General features: G+C 38.0%; 1 protein-coding gene across 3 annotated transcripts in view; it reads right to left on the bottom strand.

Moving 5' to 3' along the window:
* Positions 1-22,328, bottom strand: part of elfn2a (extracellular leucine-rich repeat and fibronectin type III domain containing 2a) — a 95,346-nt gene that overhangs the window by 40,902 nt on the left and 32,116 nt on the right. For 2 of the 3 annotated variants that reach the window (XM_043222226.1, XM_043222225.1), the window contains exon 2: positions 14,181-14,393. The exons of the other annotated variant lie outside the window; for it this stretch is intronic. The gene's annotated coding sequence lies outside the window, so the exon portion shown is untranslated. The remainder of the gene's footprint in view (positions 1-14,180; positions 14,394-22,328) is intronic. 3 annotated transcript variants of the gene reach the window in all.

Consider the following 22,328-nt stretch of genomic DNA (forward strand, 5'->3'; position numbering starts at 1 on the left):
ACCCTAACTTAACAAACCTTAAACAGCTAGTCAAGGAAACTTAGAAACTTCCATGCAGGTGTGTTGAGGCGAGATGGAGCTAAAAATCAGCCGGACACCGGCCCTCCAGGACTGAGTTTGGACAGCCCTGGGATAGATGCTATCACTACTAAAACTAAAACTGAACAAACAACACAAAGTAAAGCAAAAGCAAAACAAAAACACAGTTAAAAGGTTTCCAAAAACATAGCAATGCTCTTTCTGGCCTGTGTGTAGCACCTACAGCTCTGCATATTGTTCGTAAGGACCCTAATGCTATAAACATATGGTTGAAATATATTTTAACGAGGTTCCTGATGATTTGAAGCTGGTTTTAACAGTTTGTGCGGCACATTTTGGTACAGGCCATTCTGTAAACGTGTCAAACTGTTCTACGGCTTTGCAAAGAGGCTGTAACAAAAGCTGTTCTGCAGCTGCAAAAACTGTTTAATTCTGAGAGACAAAGGGAGGGTGAAAAACGGTTATGAAAAAAAAAATGAGACCGTGACTGGCAGAAAAAATATTTTTGGGGAAATGTTATTTTTACATGCAGCAAGATTATAGGTTTATTAAAGCCGGATAGCACAAGCACAGCTCTAACGAATCTTAGAAGCATTTAAAAGAAAAAGGGTATATACTGGGTTGTCTGAATTAGCTCTTAACATCTCTAAAATGCAGCCACTTCATTTGTGCCATTTGGGAGTTGCAATTTATTCAGTTTTTCCTTTTCTTGCTCTATGAATTTTGCAAGGGATTCCCAATTACACCCAAAGGAGGCCGATCCTGAAATGATCGTTCTGGTAAAGTACCACTAGTGAGAAAATAGAAGACCAAAAAACTGGGGTTTCCAAAAAAAAAAAAAAAATGGTGGCTGAACTTGACTGTTTAGTTTTAATAGACTCCGCCATGGGTCACTGTTGTAATGAGCGCGCTGTAGAATGAAACAAGAAAGTACTATTCAAGCTTTCCATTAGAGCCATTCATCTCATTAACCGTTTCGTCAGTGCAGTCTAATTTAAGCAAAATACACCGACTCCGATCGCCATGTTGCTTGGTAACTAAAACGTTGCCCTGGCAGATTGCCTCTATAAAAATAATCATTTGCTTTGACCTGCGATGAAGAGTTATGGATAGAAAGAATTCATGAGAGATGGCAAACAAAACCTGCATAAATATAATAATAATTTATCAAGCAATTGATTTACTAGATGGATTTGAATCACTGATATACGCTACGACTCAAAAAAAAAGTCGTTCTTTTATCTCTTCGGCTCACATAGCCTGCATTTATTTGATCCAAAATACAGCAAAATAATATTTTTTAATTTAATTCAGAAATCATTATAATATTCTGATTTATTGCTCAAAAAACATTTGTTATTTTTATTCAATTGAAAACATCTGAGGATATTTTTTTCTGATGGATAGAAAGCACCATTTATTTGAAATAGAAATTTTTGGTAATATTATAAATGTCTTTATCATCAGCATTATAAATGTGCATCATGGGATACTGAAGATGATGAAAATGTAGCTTTGATTACAGGAATAAATTATGCTTTAAAGTATATTCAAATATAAGTTGTTGTTTTTTTTTTTTCACAAAATTACTGCTTTTTGGCTCGGTTCTCTCCCTCTCTCTGTGCTGTCAAATGATTAATTGTGATCAATTGCATTCCAAAAAAACATTTTGCTTACAAATTTATATGGATGTGTACTGTGTATATTTACTATGTATATATTAATGTATACACAAATGCATGTATATATTTAAGAAAAATATTTTATGTTTAAATATTAAATAAATGTATATGAGTATACATATAGGTATGTAAATGCATGCAAAATGTTCAAAATATATACCGTATGTATGTGTATTTATATACACATAATAAATATACATAGAGCACACACCTACACTATTCAATGCGATTAATTGCTCTTAATTGTTTGATAGCACTATTATATATGCACACACACACACACACACACACACACGTATAACAGAAGGAAGACTATGCTTGCATACAAATTTTTCAAAGAATTTGGTGGCTAAGATTAGCAGAAAAACAAAAAAATTTCCTGCAAAGTATGTTTGTTTATGATGCTCGTTTGCATAAAGCTGAAGTCAACTTTGTCAAGTCGCCAACTGTCACTGTACCCTGCCAATGCTCCCTGAAAATGATTGACTTTCAGTGCTTTGTCACCGAAAATGGCTATAAATGTGAACAATCTGAAAAAAAGTCAGTCCACCTACATAATTACGCATATATTTAAGGGGTGAAATTGAATCGTGTCTGAGTGCTCATAAAAACAGCAACATACCAGCCTGCAGTCTGTGCGCGATGAACCGAATCTGAACTGCCGTACAGGCGGCAGACAGCCGTTGTTCCGCATCCAGTCAAGCATCTCCACGGCCTCTGGTTTAAAATGATTAAGCACTGCATAAAATGGAACAAATCTCGCTGTCTGGCTGACAAGCCCTGCTCGACATATCATAAACCTGCATTGTTGCATTCATTAACCGCAGCTTGTTATGTGGCGTGGAAGAAATCTGCGGGGAGAACCGGCAAAGGATTTTGTCTTATTAAGCAGTAGTCGGATATCCAGCTGCGCAGTTTTAAGGCCACTACAATGAATGGTAATCGTAAAGAGGCCTGACAGTGGAGGACTGCTGGCGACTGCAGAATGAACCTTGTGTGCTTGGTACAACCTCACCTGGACCACTCGCTCCATCGAGAGTCTTTATTGCTCAAACGCATCAAATGCGTTTCCTAAAATTGTGGATATATTCAAATGTACAGAGCTATAAAACTAATGGAATTCATGTGAAAATCGTTTATTCCCATCAGAGCACATTATTATGGAGATATACTTTCTTTTTTCTTTAAAAGAACCATCTGAGGAGGAAAAGACTTGCCCGAATAGTTCACTTATGAAAAAAAAAATGCTGAAAACGTACTCGCATGCAGGCCGTCCAAGATGTTGATGAGTTTGTTTATCAGAACAGGTTTGGAAAAACGTAGCTTTACAAAACTCGCTCACCAATAAAACATGACTAAAACATGAGTCCATAATAAAGCTTTCTCCAGAAAAAAGCCCATCCCTGTTGTCCTCTCATCTCAAAATCCATTTTAAACAGCTTTTTTCCCTCATAAACTGTGCTTGATCTGTGCATATTTCTCTCCTGAGATTACTTTTTCACTGAAGAAAACCACATTATATCAGTAGAGCACTAATATTTAAGCCAGATGAAACGGTTTAACGTTAACAGCATCCTAATTATACATTTATTTCTTACAAAGACTTGTGGATTACTGTGATTTTTGGACTCTCATTCTGACGGCACCTAATGCCTGGAGAAGGTGGCCAAAAGAGGTAATACCAAGTTTCTCTGAATCTTCTCTGATGAAGAAACTATATAAAAGTTTAATTGCATGTCTATTATTTAGAATCTTTCTTTCTGTCAGATTTCACATTTTTGTCCCCAAACTGTATCTTAAGTAAACCCTCACACATAAGGATTAGCCTCATAGCAGCTTTGTTTCTCAATCTGCTTAAAAAAAATAACCTAGAGCCCCTCATTACATTTATTCCACAGGATTTACAACAGTGTGAGAAAGATAGAGAAGGAAAAAAAATCATCACAGACAAGGAAAAGGTGTGTGTGTGTGTGTGTGTGTGTGTCTGTTTAAGCTCATGTGCCTCACTGCATGTGTGTGTGTGTACAAGATTAGGAGGTAATCAGGCATGGTCCAAGTTTAGCCACAAGGCAAGTAATTGGTCCCAGCCATATCATATCAAATGTCACCCACATACACACACTACATTCAGTACAGATGAAGGAGGTGTTTCAGAAAATCTCCAGACCCCACTTCCTGAGTCTATCCTGAGACACTCACCTGGACAAGAAACAACCTAACAAATGCCCGACAACTAGATGACTGTGACTTGGTAATGCTATAGTAAACAACAAGAAACAACAAGAAAACCAGCTTAAACATGTTAGCAAGTATCATTAACTTGATGTTAGCGATGCAAAATATGCTAGTGTAGGTTTGGGGCCACAAACTGAAAAGGATAATCTGAATACGCTTGATTACAAGAACAAAATATTCTTCAAAAAGCCAGTGGCAAGGTTTCAAAACGGGCGATAACAAAAGCTAGCAGTCTCCTCGCCGGGTTAAACGCTCTTCATCCATGACAGAGTCACCCTGAGCTAATCGCGGTGATTCAGCTCAAACAGGAACAAAAAAATTAATCATACCACAAATGGCGAGCCGCAGCCTGAAATACTTTCGTTATTACTCAGCGGTCCTTAACGAAAAATAGCAATACTTTTCTCATTCATGTTCACACTGAAGCAATCATGAGGTGATTCTCTCGAGGCGACGTTCCAACCTATCCTATTTCACCACAAACGGCTATAAAAGTGCAGAAAGGCGATATTGTTCAATCTTAGTCTTCTTTATACACATTGATGAACAGTCATCCATGCTAACACTGCTAAATAGGTTTATGTAAACAAACTCTGTTAAACTTGCTTAGCGTACATGGGGTTCGAGACAAGTAAACAGTAGAAGAGATGCTACAAATGTAGTTTTTCAAAACTAATGATATTTATTGGTAACAAGCTACTAGTCATACATTAGCATGATAAGGTGCTATACTGTAGTTTTCTATACTGCGGTAACAGCATTAGCCAAACAGCCTGAGTTAATAAAGACACTCTCTTAAAATGTTTCTAAAAATGGATAGAAACTGATAGCTTTAACAGAAAAAAAAACATTAGCTGAGAGTTTTGTTGTTTATTGTTAACTTTTGACCAATTATCAAAGTGCTATATCACAGTTATAATAGCATATACTGTGCCAACAGCATTAGTCAAACAACCTAAGGTAATAATCAAAAAGACTTTCCTAAAATAGCAGGAACTGCTCGTTTAAAGTAAACAGACAAGAAACATTAATGCCGTCTGTGTGGTAAAGAAGTACTGCGCTAGCAGCATTAGCAAAACTACCTCAGGTAATAACCAAACAAACTCTCCTTAAATGTCTCCTAAAATGCAATAAAAGGCTATAACAATGGTTTGTTTCCGGAAACTGACAAGAAATGTCAGTGTCAATCAGCCAAACAAACTGATGAAATAAAATCAAACACACTCTCCTAATGTCTTCTAGATAATACATTAAATGGCTACAAACATAGCTTAATTTCCAAACATTTTGTTGTTGTGTTGTAGATTGCCTATCCATTTTTAGTTAGCTGTCATAAACTGAGGCGTAGCATAGCCAATCGTTTTTAAACCGTTTCAGCTTGACTGTAACTTAGAAAACATAGCTTGTAAAGCTACAGTTTTAAAGTAGCTTCTCCAACACTGGATAAACCCAAGCATTTACTCCGTGGCCTGTTCCTAAGAAGGAAATTGAAGCATTTAGACCTCATTGACTTTTGTGAAATACCCTATTCTTCTGGCTCCCTGCCTGTCCGTTCGCATTAATGAAGAAAGAGAGCAGAAGAGTACACTGGGATAGCTTTTGGAGGACCAGGCCCATGGGTACAGCTCTAGAGCCAGGTGGTAATTACCAAGGACCTTGCTGAACTCTATACTTCTATATCTCTATCTCCCCCATTCCCTTTTTTCATCTGAACATCAATTCATTTTAGACATTTCGAGTGTCAATCGAGTGACAAAAACATGTCCTTTAAATATAGTCTCTCGTATACCTCTCTTACATCGTTCTTTTCTTGCCAGTTTGTTCATGTCTGCCGATCCCACCGGTGCCCATTACCGAGTGAGGATGACAACAACAGACTTTTCTTTCTGGGTGCAAAAGATCATCTCCCATCACACTTTACAACAGAGGTACTCACATACACACTTAAACACCGAGACACACACACGCGGTTCTCATGACACAGCCTATTACGCGTGACCTTTTTCATAAAAGGCCTCCTATGGGAGCTTTTCGCTCAAGACAAGATGCTTCAGGACCAGGTCCATATGCCATATCCCTCATAGTACCCAAGGTCTCCATTCATTCGGAGAGCCTTTAATTGGTTGGTTGGGTCACTCCTCCCTCATTGTGAATGTTAAATTAGCCGTTTGTTCGGTGATAACCTATAAAAGTAAGTCGTAAGGGAGCGGAGCGTATATCAATTAACGCCTTTCTCCCTACCTTTCACCTTTTCTTCCTCTCCCTGTGGAGTGAGGAGAGAGGTGGATACGCATGCTAATTATTCAGAGTAACGATCGGTCGCTCTAGTTAAGAAGCAAACATGCTCAGCGTTATTGACGGCTTGGCCAAAGAGTTGACGGGTGCATTTCGCAGCGACAAATGGGTCAACATTCCTTTGAGGACAAGTGACATGAAAATGCAGTGTAACGGTATACAGAGATTTTGCATTATTTACTGTGCGATGTACATTATTTACACACATGAAAGTATGTAAAAGGTGAAAATGTGTGGCAAAAAATAAATGTTTAGGTTTACAGCATCATCTAGTTGTGGAAATAAAGTAGAAATTAACTTACACTTTTTATAAACTATAACAATAAAAATAAAACCACTACTTATAATAATAAGAAGAATAATCATCATCATCATCATCATCATCATGTCTTTGCCAATTGTTTTCAGCATTTTTTTCATAATTTTGCCATAAGTGTTTCAGTTTTAAGACAGCATATCGAAAAATTCCACAACAACAACAACAACAAAAAAGATAGATACAACCTCGCCTTTAGTCCTAATCCCCTGTAGTTTATTACAAGTTAGGTCACAATTCTCATGAATAAAACATAAATATAAAGCGCTATTGAACTTTGTGATGCACGGGGAAAAAACAAGCTTGCACAAAAATAATTTATTTGGAATAACAGCAAAATCAAATAATATTTTTTCTTCAAGCATCAAAATGCTTTTAAAATTCAGTTACTGTAGATGCTCAGGATTTGATGTCATATCTTCACCTCAGGCCTGAGGAGGAGGAAAAAAAAAAAAAAAAAAAAAGTTGTTGTTTTTTCTTCACAGTAGATGAGAAGTTGAGGGGAGCGAGGAGGTTAGGGCCGTGGGGAACTAATGATGAGAAATCAGCGTGCAATCCCACCGCCCTGAAATGACCAACTGATGAAAGCCGGAAGAAACGTATAACATATAAATCGAGATGATACGGCCACCCAACACCAACTGTTAATAATTAAATTCGTGCAGTATCTGTTCAGTCACTCGCTCGCTCTTGTACACATTCTCTGATCTTGTAGAAGAAGTCACAATAATTATATTCTAAATATAATCATTATGTGAGCAGATGAATATCAGAAACTCACACATTTCAGACGAAATCTTTTGATCATCTGATCTCGTATGATCTAGTGCTTCTAACAAACTTTCAATGCGTAAGTGAGAAAAAAAAAAAAAAAAAACATCTCCATTACTAGCCAAGGGCTCAGACGTTATGCTAACAAGTTACAACCTAAATGCAAACTACAGTCTTGTACCAAAAGTTTTTATCATGTTTGCTTTCGTATCGTAGTGGGGATATAATGACTGTTGTTCTTAAATTAAAGCTAATTATAACCTCCAGGACGTATGGGATTACCTCTCTCGCTGATCCAGCACATGTAACTGCCTACAATAATACATAAACACATTGACAGAACAAAACTTTGCTTATTTAAATATTGACTATATTTTTTGTTTAAATAGTTGAAGATCGATATAATAGATGGATAGATCAATCAACATACCGGTAGAACGATAGATAGAACGATAGAACGATAGATAGAACGATAGATAGAACGATAGATAGAACGATAGATAGAACGATAGATAGATAGAACGATAGATAGATAGAACGATAGATAGATAGAACGATAGATCAACAGAACGATAGAATGATATATAGAGTTTAGATTCTCTCTGTTTGGCGTTTCTCAGTATGTTCCTAATCTTATGTCCTAATGTTCTCGTAATACATCATCAGCTGTTGGAGCTCCATTCCAATACTCAAGAAAGTGAGTGCAGAGGAAGAATGATCGTACCCCGGGTGTGTTCTTGATATCAAAGAAGCACTGAATGCAGACCTGAGACGATCGAATCGCTAGAAATCTCAGAAGAGGCTGCTGGAGGCTGACGTACGGAAGCCTATAGGCTTTAAACTTTTTTTTCTCGCTGCAAACATTTGGCTGTGATGTCATGTGTTATTTATTGTCTCTCTCCTTAAAACGCAGGCAACGAGATCACATCACATCTCAATTCTCACAAAAAAGCGTTCCGAGCCCTCACGTCCTTCGGAGTTCGTTCTTTCAAGGTATCCGGCGCGACTGGCCTCCACAAGAACGCCAGTCTGCTTTTTCCATTCACTTTCCTTTCTCTGGCTATTTCTTCCATATTCACCTGCTTTTATGGCCCCAGTCCATGTTCCTTTCTCCTCATCTCCGTCTTTTCATTTTAATCACCTGCCCTCTCGCTCTTTATCATCCTTTCCCTCCTCTCATTTCCGATCCCATTCAACTACCTTTCATCCACCTGACTCATTCTTTTACTCCCCCACCGTTCGCTCCCATTCACTCCCGTAATATTTCTTTCTCGTACCTTCTCTTTCTTTTTTCGCTCCCTTTTGTGATTCCAGCAGTGCTGATGAGAACAAAATCAGTGTTGTCAAAACCAGGACCACCCGCTGACTGAACAAACCGGCCTGAAAATAGCCCCCTTAACCCCCCACCGCAGAAAAAAAAACGTCGCTCCACAGCTGCATTATTGCATACAGCTTGTCAGAAACGTGCAGTGCCGTCTGTCTCATTATGATTTTGATGTGACGCCATTACGATCATTATCTCCTCCTGTTCTGGCCTCTTTATTGCGCCTGTTTTTTGAGAACATCGTCTCTCTATTCTGTAATATTTTCACAGCCTTTCTTAGTCACAGACAAAAACAGACAAACACATACAGAGAAAAATATGACCAGGACTTTGTGGGGGGTGGCAGTCACACTTATGAGCATGCCAGTCGTGACTAGCAGAAGCGAGAGAAAGCCAATTATAGAGTGATACTAATACATTCCAGGATGACGTGATTTCCTCAGCACAATGTGATTTACACATGTTCCGAGAAAAACATCCATTACTTCTCCTGGTACAATACTTTTTCTAAGTCTCACCTTAATTCAACCCCCTAAAATCCAATGACTGGCCAGTGATTGGATGATTGTTTTGTCCTGCTTATGTAAATGACGGTAAAGGGTTAGTTCATTTCTATTTACTCATTATGTTACTACTGTACTAATCAGTGCTATTGTCGTTAATGAAAACTAAATGAGAACACAGTCGTTACCTGAAACACAACGGAGAAAAGGGGCAACTAAATTTTAAATTAAAATACATTTTACTATAACTATATGCATATATATATATATATATATATATATATATATATATATATATATATATATATATATATATATATATATATATATATATATATATATATATATATATATATATATATATATATATATATATATATATATATATATATATATACATATATACATACTTCTGTTTTCAAATCTGTGAAAAACACGAAAGATGATAATGTGCAGAATGTCCGAGCTATTTGTTTCTATCCAGTGAAAATTTGAAATGTAAATTGTAAAACTGATCCATAAACCATATTGACTTGTGCCATATATTCATATAACAACATACAAAATGTAATTACTAAAATCTTTTGCTATAGCCTACACTTAAATGTTTTTTGTAAAACCTTATTTGTGGAATGCAACATGCTGTTCTGGGACGAGTTTACGCAATTACTAATGATCTTCACAGTGGGGTAGGAGAGCAACTGACCCCACATCAGTCTCCAATTCAGCAATTCCCCTTAAATAAAAGTGACAGTGCCGGGATCAGAGTGCTGGGTAATGTGGTCCCTGCTTGTGGTCATCAAAAGCACAGCTGTAATTTACAGCGACTGTTTACAAAGTCAAGCAGAATTCAAGAGGTCGAGTGGCATCTTCAGCTCAGCCTCATCTGGTCATTAATCACTTTGAGTTGATTCGCTCCAACCAAAAAGAATTACTGAGAGCAGCAGGACAACAGTCACGTGTAAGACACAGATGCCTGAAATGTATTCTACCCCACAGCTGCCACAGAATGAACTAGATTGATTTTTAACCGTGTTCCTTGCTGGTTTACAAAATTGTGCTATTTTTGCAGCCCTGTTCACGCAAGACTGTTTTATTATTTAATTGTCTGCGTGTATGTATAAGACATCTCTTTGAACAGGAATTAATTATAAAACGGTAAAAATGGAACAAAATACAGCTTAAATAAAAACTCTGCATTCACTGAACTGGTTGTGAGATCCAAGGCAAAAACAGCAATACAAAATAAACTCACACAGAACATGGTTTCAAAAGCGCATCGTATCTATGCTAGCTGTGAATAAAAAGTGCTGTTTTCAGTGTGGATGCTATTAAATGTATGAGGAGAAAGGTTGTGAACCACTGGCCTATTCTCTTTAGATTGGAGAGAGAGACAGAAAGAGGGAAAGAGACTGATGAATTTCCCCTGAGAAAGCAATGATTTAGGAAAGCCTAGATTAGAAGATTTAAAGATTTAGAAGCGAGGAAAAAAAATTAAAGATATGCAACACTGAGCAAGGAAACACGCTAACGTTCACGAAGTGAGTGATTTGCTCAAGCACATGACAGGTAAGGATATATCACATAGAATGTGTACTTAAGTGGAAGGCCGGTCAAATTTTCCATCCTTTCTGCTTTCTGTCTCCTCATCTCTACGCTCCCCCTCTATATCCCACGGCTCAGTGGAGGGAGGACTGTATAATATGCAGCACCACGTAGCACCAGGAAAAAATCCTGCAGGATTCAATAACAAGAAGCTAATAAGATTAGCACGACGCTAATGCAGATGAGCCACTGGGGTGGAGAAGCCAGAGAAGATTTCCCCATCCCTGGAAACCATAGAGGATGCCAATTTACACTGATCTGGCACCAGCCCTTTCCCTCACACCCGAACGTCGAGCAGTTATAGCAACTGGTGCTGTACAAGAAGGTGAAGACCCCACTAAAGGAAGTGCAGGCATTTGGCTTAAGAAGCAAGGTTAAAGAGGGGGGGGATGTAAGATGGACGTTTATTGAAGAGTGATGTTGGCATATAATAAGGTTGCCTACATGCCTGACTGATATGCTGGAGACTGGAACTAGCACCTGGCAACTAGTGCTGGCTAACTATTGACTAGAGAGAGATGGAATAGCTTAGCATGGAATCCTAAGGGCCCTGGGTGGAGCTCTGCCCGGTAACTCCCTCTCATTAGTCCCCAGACAGGTGTCTTAGCCAATGATTGAGCAGTCAATGGAAACATTCCACCGGGACTGGCAGGGTTCCACTCCATCGGGCTTGGCTCTGTTTCTCACACAAACAAATGAACAAACAACAAAGCAAGAAGTAACCCGCTGCTCTCATTAACAAATCTCAAAGGAGTTTCGATTTGAAGAACTGGGCAAGTCTTGATAGTCAAATTGGTCTCTATCAAAGAAGCCCTCAGTAAGACGCCCAGGTAACAAATGCCCCTGTGAGCCTAAGGAGTCAGGACAGAAGTAGACAGAAGAAAGGATTTGGCCGCTCACCCAATCCCATACAAACCTGAATTTATCTTGGATAACCCAGCACACACACAAAGTACCAAACAGTCTGTCCGAAAGCCCCTTATCTTCAGTGAAGCTGCCGAAAAATTAAACTAGCATGTATCAGCTGTTCCCATCAGGGCCACACACATACGCTCAACTTGCCAAGCAGTCTCTCTCATGCAGCAACACACACTCAGTAGCACCTCATTGCACAATAGGGAACATGTCGCCAAAGCAATCTGGGGCGCCGACAAGTAGATTTGACAGGAGCACTGGTGTACGCTAGGAGATGGAGACGATACACAGTGAAGAGAAGGCACTCATACACTGAGTTACAGTGCTTTCCGAAAGGACTAATGGATAAAATCTCTAAAAGTCTCCATCAGCAGGTCATCACAGTTGAGTGTACGACCCCAAATCTTTACCTTCTAGACCTTGCTCTGTCCTTTGAGATGCTCACTGAGAGAGGTTCTTAAAACTGCAACATGCAGTTCAAACTGGGATGGAGTAACCCAGCAGTTAGTCTGAGTTTCAAATGGAAGGCTAAAAGAATCTGCATACTGCAAATAAAACTAGATTTGGATAAAACTTTCTTGATCTGACAAGATCTAATCTGATTGGCTGGATTTCTGCTACTTTTGTGAATAAAAGGCACAGGTTTTTCTATTAGTCTGCTTTGAAACTAATTACTGTCAAGGCTCGCCAGGCTTTTGAATTCTGTAGCTTTGGCAATTCTTGGTTAGAATACTGAAGAACTGAATGTGAACCAGATTTTGTCAGCACAATCTTAGATTAAATCTGGGCGGCTAACTAAAAGTTTGCAAGTTACTTGGAAGGGTTGTTCAACAATCTATTGCATCTTTGTCTTCAACGCACATTGGTTCAAGACAAAATGGTTATCAATCTCTGATCCACCCTCGGCAAAATGCAAGCCGCCAACAACCATTTCGTTTTCCATCCAATATTTTTCTACGGTCCCTGTAGTAAGTACATAAATCTCTTGGCTCATTCCTGAGGGACTGTGTGAATATATTTTCAGCATGCATGATCCAAGTCATTGAAACGTGGATTGACTGACGGCTGCCCTACAACGACTGGCCCTTTGCTTCTCAACCCTCAAGAGAAGCTACAAACTCTGTCAAACAAAAGAAAATCCCTTGAAGCGAATGGAGCTAAAGACAAGCAAGCAAATAAATCTTGCCTTCTGGAACCACAGTGAATCAAGACAAATGCGAAAAAAGCACTATAACACAGCAGAAAATGTACAAGTTCTCGCTCATGTGAAATGTTTACCTCCGCCTTACACAGATATGAACCCATTATTGCAGCCATGACAGCATAGGTTAATTCCTACATTACTTACAATGTGGATATATGAGGTATATTAGGTTTTGTGCTCTTGGTTTAACTGTAGTTTCTATTGCGAACAATTGGAACAAGAAACACAGCATTTTTTTATTGGACGTTATATTGCAGGAATTATTTTTAGCTTTATTAAAGGAGAACGGTTCATTGTAACACTACTTTACTACAGTGTGCCGAACATACTCGGCACAAACACAAACAGACTCAAGTACAGTAACTTTCCATCACTGGCTGGCAGACTTTCTAGTTTGGACCTTAGAGTCGAAACAGAAATCACAACAGGTGAACAGCAGGGACTGTCTGGCAATTTCTGAGTAATTGTGTATCTGTTTGCATTGAGCATCAGACAAAAAGGTATAACATCATTGCCTGACAAATAGAGAGATAATGACAAAGAGAGAGATATGAGGCAATGCAAGGTACTTCTATCCAAGCAAATTGCACCTTTGGCTGGGACAATTACATCCTGGATAAAAATATTTTATGCTGGCACAGCTGTGTGCATTTATCAGTAGACTGGGAATCGAGAATAGTTTGTATAACTTTGTATAAGGCTTTTGACCATGACAGGTGGAACACTCTACTAAAAAGTAGCCAAAATTAAATTAATTTTTAATTAATTTGAAATTATTGATCAAAACAGTACATATGTACTTGGGTTAATGAATCGGAACTACTGTTGAATTTACCAGTTATACTCATCAGACTGGTGAAATTTACTTACATTTAATAATGTTCAGGAAGTACAGTTATATAGTATTGGATTATTTTCGTAACAAAGTTTTATAAAAAGGTACCATAGACTAGGACTAAACTGTTCATATTCAACTGAATATTTGCAACAGCGCTTTTGGTGTTGTGGTTTACAGTGACATTCAATATCATTAATAACAAGTCATTCAAATGCAAGCCATTATGCAAAAGCTACTTATACAAGCAAGCATGGTGTAATGCAAAACTATATACTTGCATATAATGTATTTGCAAATACATTCAGAAAAAATATGCAGAGCTGTAAGTGCCACACACAGGGACTCCACAATTTTTAGCACAACGTTTGCACTATTATCATTTGTTATGGTGTTTAGGAGCAATAGCATATGTTCTCAAGTCACAAGAGTTTTGTGGTTTTTGAAAGGTCTTACCTTTTCACTCTAATAAATCAGCATTCAAGGTTTAATTTGAACTCCCCTCTGTATATAGGATATTTTTGGATGGTTCTGGTCTCTTTTTTTTTCAGTAGAACTCAGATCCAAAAGGTCAGTTGTGCCACAGTAACAGCTTTGTTTACTTAGATCTTCGCCACCAACCAGGGAAGACCCTGCCTTTAAAACAGCCAAATCTTCTGTCAAAGTCCACTAGGGAAAAATGGAGGAAAAAAGAAAAAATAAGAATTTGATTACAATTCAGCAAACAGACTGCATGCAATATTCCAAGCGATCCCAATTTGTTATCATGCACACACAGACACACTTAATTCTACGGCTTGAAGATTTGTCAACAGCGAAAGACCATCAAAAGACCTTTTTTTTCTCTTTTTTTATCCTTAGCATATAAGCTGTGATTTTTCCAGAGTACAAAAGCACACACAATCACGCCTGGCAGTAAACATAAAAAGATTTGAAATTTAGACGGCAGATGAGAACGAGAGATGCTTTCATCTGAATGAACACTTGATGAGTAGCTGTAACATATACAAATGAAAAAAGCAAAGAGCTAGATTAAATTTACTGTGGCAAAACTGGCCTGTTCATATCAACAAATTGGAAATGCATTTAAACTATATTGCCTGCCTCTAACAGGCACAGTCCCACTGAAAGGAACGAAGTGGACTGGACTGTTTTACTTTACCTAAATTTCAGCACAATATCAATTAAAATGTAATTGAGGTCAGACAATTTGACAAACTATTTCAAACTAAAGTAATACTACAAACTACAGTAATTGTAACAGAGCCAATGAGAGGTGAGGATCCATTCGCAAGCTTTTACGATTGCTGGCAAACGTGATCCTGGGAGCAAAGCAAGAGGGATAATCTGTAAACACGAGCGATGGGTCATCCAGGTACAAACAGAGTCTAAAACAGCAGGCAAAAGGTTAAATCCAAGATACACAGGCAAGAGGTCAGAACACAAAAAGAAGACTATGGCTATGAACAGATAAACTAGACTTTAAATAAGAAACACAGGATGTCTCCGTATCGTAGCTATCACTGGTAGAGGGATAAAAGCAGGACAATACTCGGCATGGAACAGATTAAAACTTTTAGTGCGTGTAACTGAATGCAGGTGAGCATGTGATTGATTACAGCTCTGTGTGTGGCATCAGTGCAATGAATGATGGGAAATGCAGTCCAAGGTGCAACAGTTTGTGTTGCGTGAGAATGAGAATAATGAGAAAGTGACATTCGGTGGTGAGTTCATGACAATGATCAAATGTATAAAAAAAAAAAAAACCTGCATATTCTTCGTAAATGAAATATACATTTCTTATTATTAAAGTTAAGAAAATTCCTAACTACACGTGATGCAATATGCCACGACACACGATACAAGGTATATTTCCATGTTAACTATCAACCATATGACAGTAGATAATCTCTGCTGATTAATTATTTTATTCAAAGTTTAACTCGTCCAATATGAGATTAAAATCTCCCATTACGTGACCTTATAGCCATACTGAAAGCAACAGGCAGTACCTCAGATCTTGAAAATAAATTAAAGCGAAGATAATCATTAAAAGTGTGAACTCACTGTGAACCAACGAGTGTATTTTTATAACAGATGTTATCAGTCACTCAGTAAGTAAAAGTTAAAAATGTTATGAATTATATTATAAACATACTCATTTAATTGGTGAGAGCAGTGCGATTCCAGAGAGCTTCTTTTAGGAATCTTTTAGGATTTTCAAAATTGTTTCAGACGGCCAAATCGTGGCTAAAATCTCTACTGGTTGAGAAAACTCGAAAGAACTCTACACATATCTACTTCACATCATTCATCATACTCTTTCATCAACCAATGTGTCAGGTAGAAACAGAAAGAGATGAAGAAGAAACTATTATTAGAGAGAAAGTGAGAAAAGGACAGGAAACAGAAACTGAAGATGATGCGTGATGTAATTTGAATAAGCCAGACAGATATGAAAGGAAATCAGAAAGCCAGATACAACAGAACAAAAGATGTAAAATAAGTAAAGAAGAACAGTATAATAAGTATCAGAGCGTAGATGAGTGGTTTCTTTTTCTTTTCGGCACAACAGTTATTCCAAAAGTGACTTCAACTAATTTACTTTTTGACATGTAGTAATTTACTGAACAATTTACATTGATTTCCACATAGAGAAAGTCAGCTAGATAGCTAGATAGATAGATAGGTAGATAGATAGATATGTGCTAGAACATACCACTATATTGCAGGGGTCAGTTGTGATTATTTAACAGCAGATAAAAAAGGCAGGGCAGGGTGGAAGTGGATGTGAGCGAGCTGAGCAAAGATGAAAATGATGTTTCGATCCAGCATGGCAGCAATCAATGCGGAGCAGAGAGCCGTGACCACATGGAGAACGAGTGACGGATGGGATTTAGAAGGAAACATAAGTCTACGACAGGCAGGAAGTGAGTAACTGAACGACAAACAAGAACAAAAACAAAACAAAACAGGGACAGTCAGCCTGGACAAAAAGATAATACTTCGAAAAGACCCAAGCAACTATGAAACATTTCGTGAAGAACTATTACAAGGGTAAAAGGCCCGTAAACATCTAACGCAACTGTATAGATATATGTAGCAAGACCTTTCTTTCATCTCAACTGTTCTCCTAGAATTACAGTGACATTAAAGGCAGAACAAATGGAGTCTAATGCTTCTCATGTGTTTCGTCTGAGAATAATACCCTTGTAATCCCAAATATGTCTTCTGTAGAGCTTCAGTGACATCTTAATATCTCAAACTGTGCTCAGATTTGTGACTGTGTTGACTAGCAGAAGGCTTCATATTTACCTCTACAGTCCTGTCAGTGGCAATCACCCATACTAGCTATTTACCCTCTGTTATTGTCAATCTCTCTCACTTGCTTTCTGCACTCCCACTTGTCGCACTTGTCTGTTTATTCTTAATTTCCCAGTCCAGTTCCTCTGTCTGTCTCAGAAACCCTCGAGGAAAGACCCAAACATCAAGTTAAAATCTCAGAGGACAACTTTTCTTATTTTGCAATGACTGTTTGTGTCACAACAACCTCTCCATCTTTCTCTCTTATCACAGTATCAGTTGTCATGGATGTACTTTTACACCAACTGCTGTGCAGTTAAATACCTGTGTTTTTACAAGCCTAATTATTTTTCAAATATCTTGCAGCACAGTGATACATTTCAATATTTTTATCTCACGAGGACAATTATCCCACTTAGTTTGATGATAGAAACATTATTGAGGTTTCATCAAGATAATTAGCTGTCTTTTTTTTCTCATCTTGACGATATGAGCATCCAAGGCCACAGAGCTCTTATATAGCTTGGATTAACTAGAATTTTCACATTCAGTAGTACTATCCATTTAAGGCTTGAATGCCCCAAAAAGGAGTAAAAACAATGCCTGTAGGATGTGCCTTCCGAGACAAAATGATACAGAATGATCACTACATAGTATACTATGCTTTGTGTAAGAAGCCACATATTCTCGCGGAACGATTTTATTTCAAACACTTGACTGATGTTATGAATTGAATATGGAGTAAAACATTAAATGTTGAATTTTGTTGGACAAGAGATTTAAAAATGCTTCTTATGAGATAGATAGATAGATAGATAGATAGATAGATGGATAGATGGATAGATGGATAGAGTAGCATCAGCCATGGACTGAAAAATGCAATAGTCCTACTATAGCTAAAGGCTACTTGGAAAAGTTTTCATTTATGCCAAGCAAAGTTCACAGCTGCTATATTTCAAATCAAACCTGCAACCACGCTTGAAGACAAACAATCTTCCCATCTAAGCTTTACCATGTCTTTTTATGTCTCCTACACGCCTGTCTCCACGTCCGACCCCTTTGAAGAAACTTACGGAAGACCAAGCATTACTTTAACGACAGCTAGTACGTCAAAAACGCCCACTACCAATCAAATCTTGACGTTAGCAAATGTAAGTACAATTTCTCAATGCCATGGAGATTGTATATGAGCCTAATTACAGTATCGCAGCAATAAGAGCAGGCGGTGCAGTCGACGATGACTCACAATGAAGTGTTCAACGGGCTGTAGCCACAGGCAAGTAGACAGTATCACTCTAAACAAACATGCTGTGATTGAACATCAATCTTTAGAAAATAAATCACCCCCATTGATGTTTCATCATAGGACACGAGCAGCAGTGCTATACCCTCACTTCACCAAAACTTCAGGAGCAAATACAGTCTTTAAAGAAGGGTCAAGTCCCTGCTGTTTCACCTTGCAGATGAATTACAAGCAGATAGGCATGATTTAAAGCTTTGTTTACCCAAAAAATGATTTGCGTATCCCAGATTAAAGCTCTTATTTGACTTCACTCTTCTTAGAGCATTTGATTCGAGGAGATTTGATTGAATAGATGACGTGGAAGGTCTTAGATGCTTTTGACTTTTTCGGTACATTCATCATAACAAAACAACTGTCATATGACCTTCATCGTGATGACTTTGAGATGTTTACTGTACGTGCCGGGTATCATGTAGCTTGCAGCAGCTACGGATGTCAAGGTGTCTCTCTATTCTTGTTTTAACTCTGTTCCACTAGACATCCTTTTTTATCTGTTCTCAGGAGACATGCATTGTCAAGTGTCATGCCCATTCAAATCGGTGTGTGCCTCAGATATCTGCTGTGAGCGTGGGTCGTATCAATTTCTGGAATGTTGGGATAACTGGATGGAGGGTAACATCCACAAACTTTGGTCTTTTACTGACTTGCTTTTAGTTTAGCTACAGCGGAATAGTGTGTGTTCATAAGAAACACTGACAAAGAACTGGTGTGGAAAAATCAATAAAAGGTCAACATGCAGACTTCCTCACTGCAGTGCTATTTGGTTGCTCTTTTGAAATAAACCGCAAGTAAAAAGAGTGAAAGAGCAAGAAATAGTTAAGGTTTGGGGGGTGGGAGAAAGAGCAGTCTTGGCAATACTAATACGCAATATCCTTTCTGTAGGATTGAGAAGCAGCTTTTCAGGTAATGGACCTTTATGGTATCTGGAATCAAGTTTAGTGTATTTTCCGCTCTGACAGGATTTGCACACCCACAACCTGTTACAGCGTCTTATACATCCTACATTTGGCAAAGTTAAAATACCATTCTCGGTTTTATGGTGCCATATGTCAGTCACGATATGAATTTGTGAGCATGACAGTCGCCTGCTGTCTCCAGTTCGCACCCAAACCTTAAACGGGAAGGTGTGAAAGAGTATTTACTGAGCCAGAGACAAAAAAGAAAAAAACAAACATACATAGTCATTCAGGTAAAACACACTGCCGCTGAGAACCAATAGAACGGATAAGACTGATTTTGGATAAAACATTTTTCTGATTCATTAATTTGGAGCTACTGAGATGAAATGATGACTTGACTGGTGAGTTGGTGGAGTTTGCAGGCATGTGTTCAGTGAAGTACCTTGAGATGCAGCGATTCTGTCTAATCTCTTTTAAATATAAGGGAAAAAATCAGTCCACTGTGACAAAATGACAGCTAACTGTCTCCAGGATAAGTCCTATCTACATCCGGTCTTCAGGAAGTCCCCATCTACATGGGGAGAATATCACAGCTTTTGAGGGCCTGATGAGTGTATGGTTTTCTGGCAACTGGAAAGGCCCAAACAAAGAATCAGTACAAGTTCAAAGTGACTAACGAGCCCCTACTCGGCTATAATTGCATGTCAAAAAGCTGTCAATTAACAGCTGATAAAGTGCCATGGCAGCTGCTTCAGACATTTATGTTTGAGGACCACACATGGTAAATAAAGTGCAACGCACACACACCCATAACCTAAAGTGTTATTAATCACTTACCTCCATATTGTTCCAAACTAATAAATTGCTTTGTTCATCTTCAGAAGAAAACCAGGAGGCTTGTGACTTTAACTGAGTTAAAGCGTTTCGAATAAAACCATTTTCCTCAACTTTCGCACCATCTTGGATGCTTTTCATCTGCTCACAGAGCTTTCTAAAGGTATTACGGTATTGCCTTTTCTTTGCTGCCTTAGAGTTTGACCAGAGGAAGGCATCTTAGAAGGTAGCATATTTTTCTTGCCTATCTTTTGAAACAGCCTCCTTTTATGATGCTTTCTAGATGGGCAACCTACTAAGTTTTGGAAAACAGCTATTATTTAGCCTGCTCATGAATAGTTTATGGAAAAATCCTCACTGGGAGGTTTTACTATCCTTGAATGTCAATCTAAACTGGATAGCAAAAGCTGTTCAATAACAATATTTCTACCCTCCACCTCTCTTCACTTTCATCGACATGACCTCTTTCTCTCTTGCCACAAGTGCTTTGCTTCTCAAATGATTTCCCATAACGGGTTTTATCAAGTTCGAAAAAAAAAAAAAAACCCACCAAGTTCATTTGCACTCCCACACCCAGAGAAATCACCCTATTCAGATCATTATCTCTATTACTCATCACCCACAATGCTGTGCGGCTTGCTTATTTGCATAAAGAAAAGTGCAATCTATTGTTTTGCATTTTGTCACATTACACATTTGCATACAGATTTGCATGGCTGTTTGTTTGAGTTGATATTGCTCTCTTTTCTGATAAGCTTGATTTAATGGGGTTCCTCCGCCATGAGATGGGTCTCGCCTCAGTGAATTTAAGACCTTAATCTGGTTGGTTACTTTCATTAGCTATCTTAAGAAAATAAATAGTAAGGGGTAATTCCGGCATCTGCAAAACTCCCCTAAACACATTGATTGCTAAGAATGTAATCAATCCTTATCTAAATGGAACAACGCTAGCTGATATGTAATCTGACGGTCATTAAATCGAACAGCCCAATAAAGAATATTCAAAAACTCTGTCAGCTTATGTTAGTATTTCACAGGCTAACACTGATCTTAGCTTGTTTCCCCATTCAGAACATTTAGAATGACGCAAATGATTCAGACAATGTAATCTTTGTACTGATTAAGGGGTTAATGTTTAATCAGTATATACGTCAGACAAAAGATGACTTCATTATCTTAGATGGATAGTTCACCTAGAAATTAAAACTGTCATTATTTATTCCACTTTTCCACTATTCAGACAAAATGCTCTATCTTATGATATTGGTTGATCCAATGTTGCTACATGTGTCTGGCTTCTTCAATGTTTTGATAGCACTAACGTCTCAGATTCTCAGTGATTACAAAAAAAAACATTACAGTTGTATTTTCATAGTAAGCTGACATTTGAGACTGACTTTAGCTTTAAATTTTAAAGATTAAGGGTTACAACCTGCAATATCTACTTTTCTCAGTTCCATGTCCCTCATTATCAACATATTTAGGGGGGGAAAAAAGACACACTGGATAAGTGAGGATTATGCATTCATTCTCTCTCCATCTTTATTAACAGCTCCCACCAAATGCCATATCCCTGTATTAGGCTCAGGTTTATTAGTATCAGCCACAAGCAGTACAAAAGCAATAAGTTTCTCAACTAAAGAGCTGCAGCTAATAAGAGAATATGATAAAAGGAGACCAATAAAAAAAAGAGAAAGAGACAGAGTGAATCCTGAAGATTTATGAACAACAAAATTGTTGGGTACTTAGTCCCATTATGCATCCGTAGTGCAGTTTATCCTGCACTCCGTCTATATGGAAAGAATCTTTTGCCTTGACCTTTATCACACACATGAAACTCTCTATTTGCCTAAAAGGCATCATAGTGAGGAAAATGAGGAACCGGTGGATTAACTGGGTCAAGCGTTTTGATTAAATTCAAAACAGCATATTACTCTTACATGAAGCTTTCGAGCTCTGAATAAAAAAAAAATCATTTAGAATGTTTCAGATAAAATTCAATGCAAATTTCACACGCATTAGCATGGCCACAGAATTTCTCACACATCATTCATGTTATTTAAGAGGAACTTAGGAAGGGAAGAGTTTCGATCTGCCCAATGGCAATTAAAGCAGTAAAATAGTATATGTTCTAGCCTAGTTGGAAGAGATCTGGGTTGGTAAATGAAAAAAAGTGACAGATTCAGACAAGCAAGGGGCAGTCTTTGAGCTTTCACCACTGTCACCCTTAAGATTTCCAAAATAAACACCACATTGCTTCAGAAG

This window comes from Puntigrus tetrazona, chromosome 22 (genome assembly GCF_018831695.1).
Source record: "Puntigrus tetrazona isolate hp1 chromosome 22, ASM1883169v1, whole genome shotgun sequence".
Lineage (NCBI taxonomy): Eukaryota > Metazoa > Chordata > Actinopteri > Cypriniformes > Cyprinidae > Puntigrus > Puntigrus tetrazona.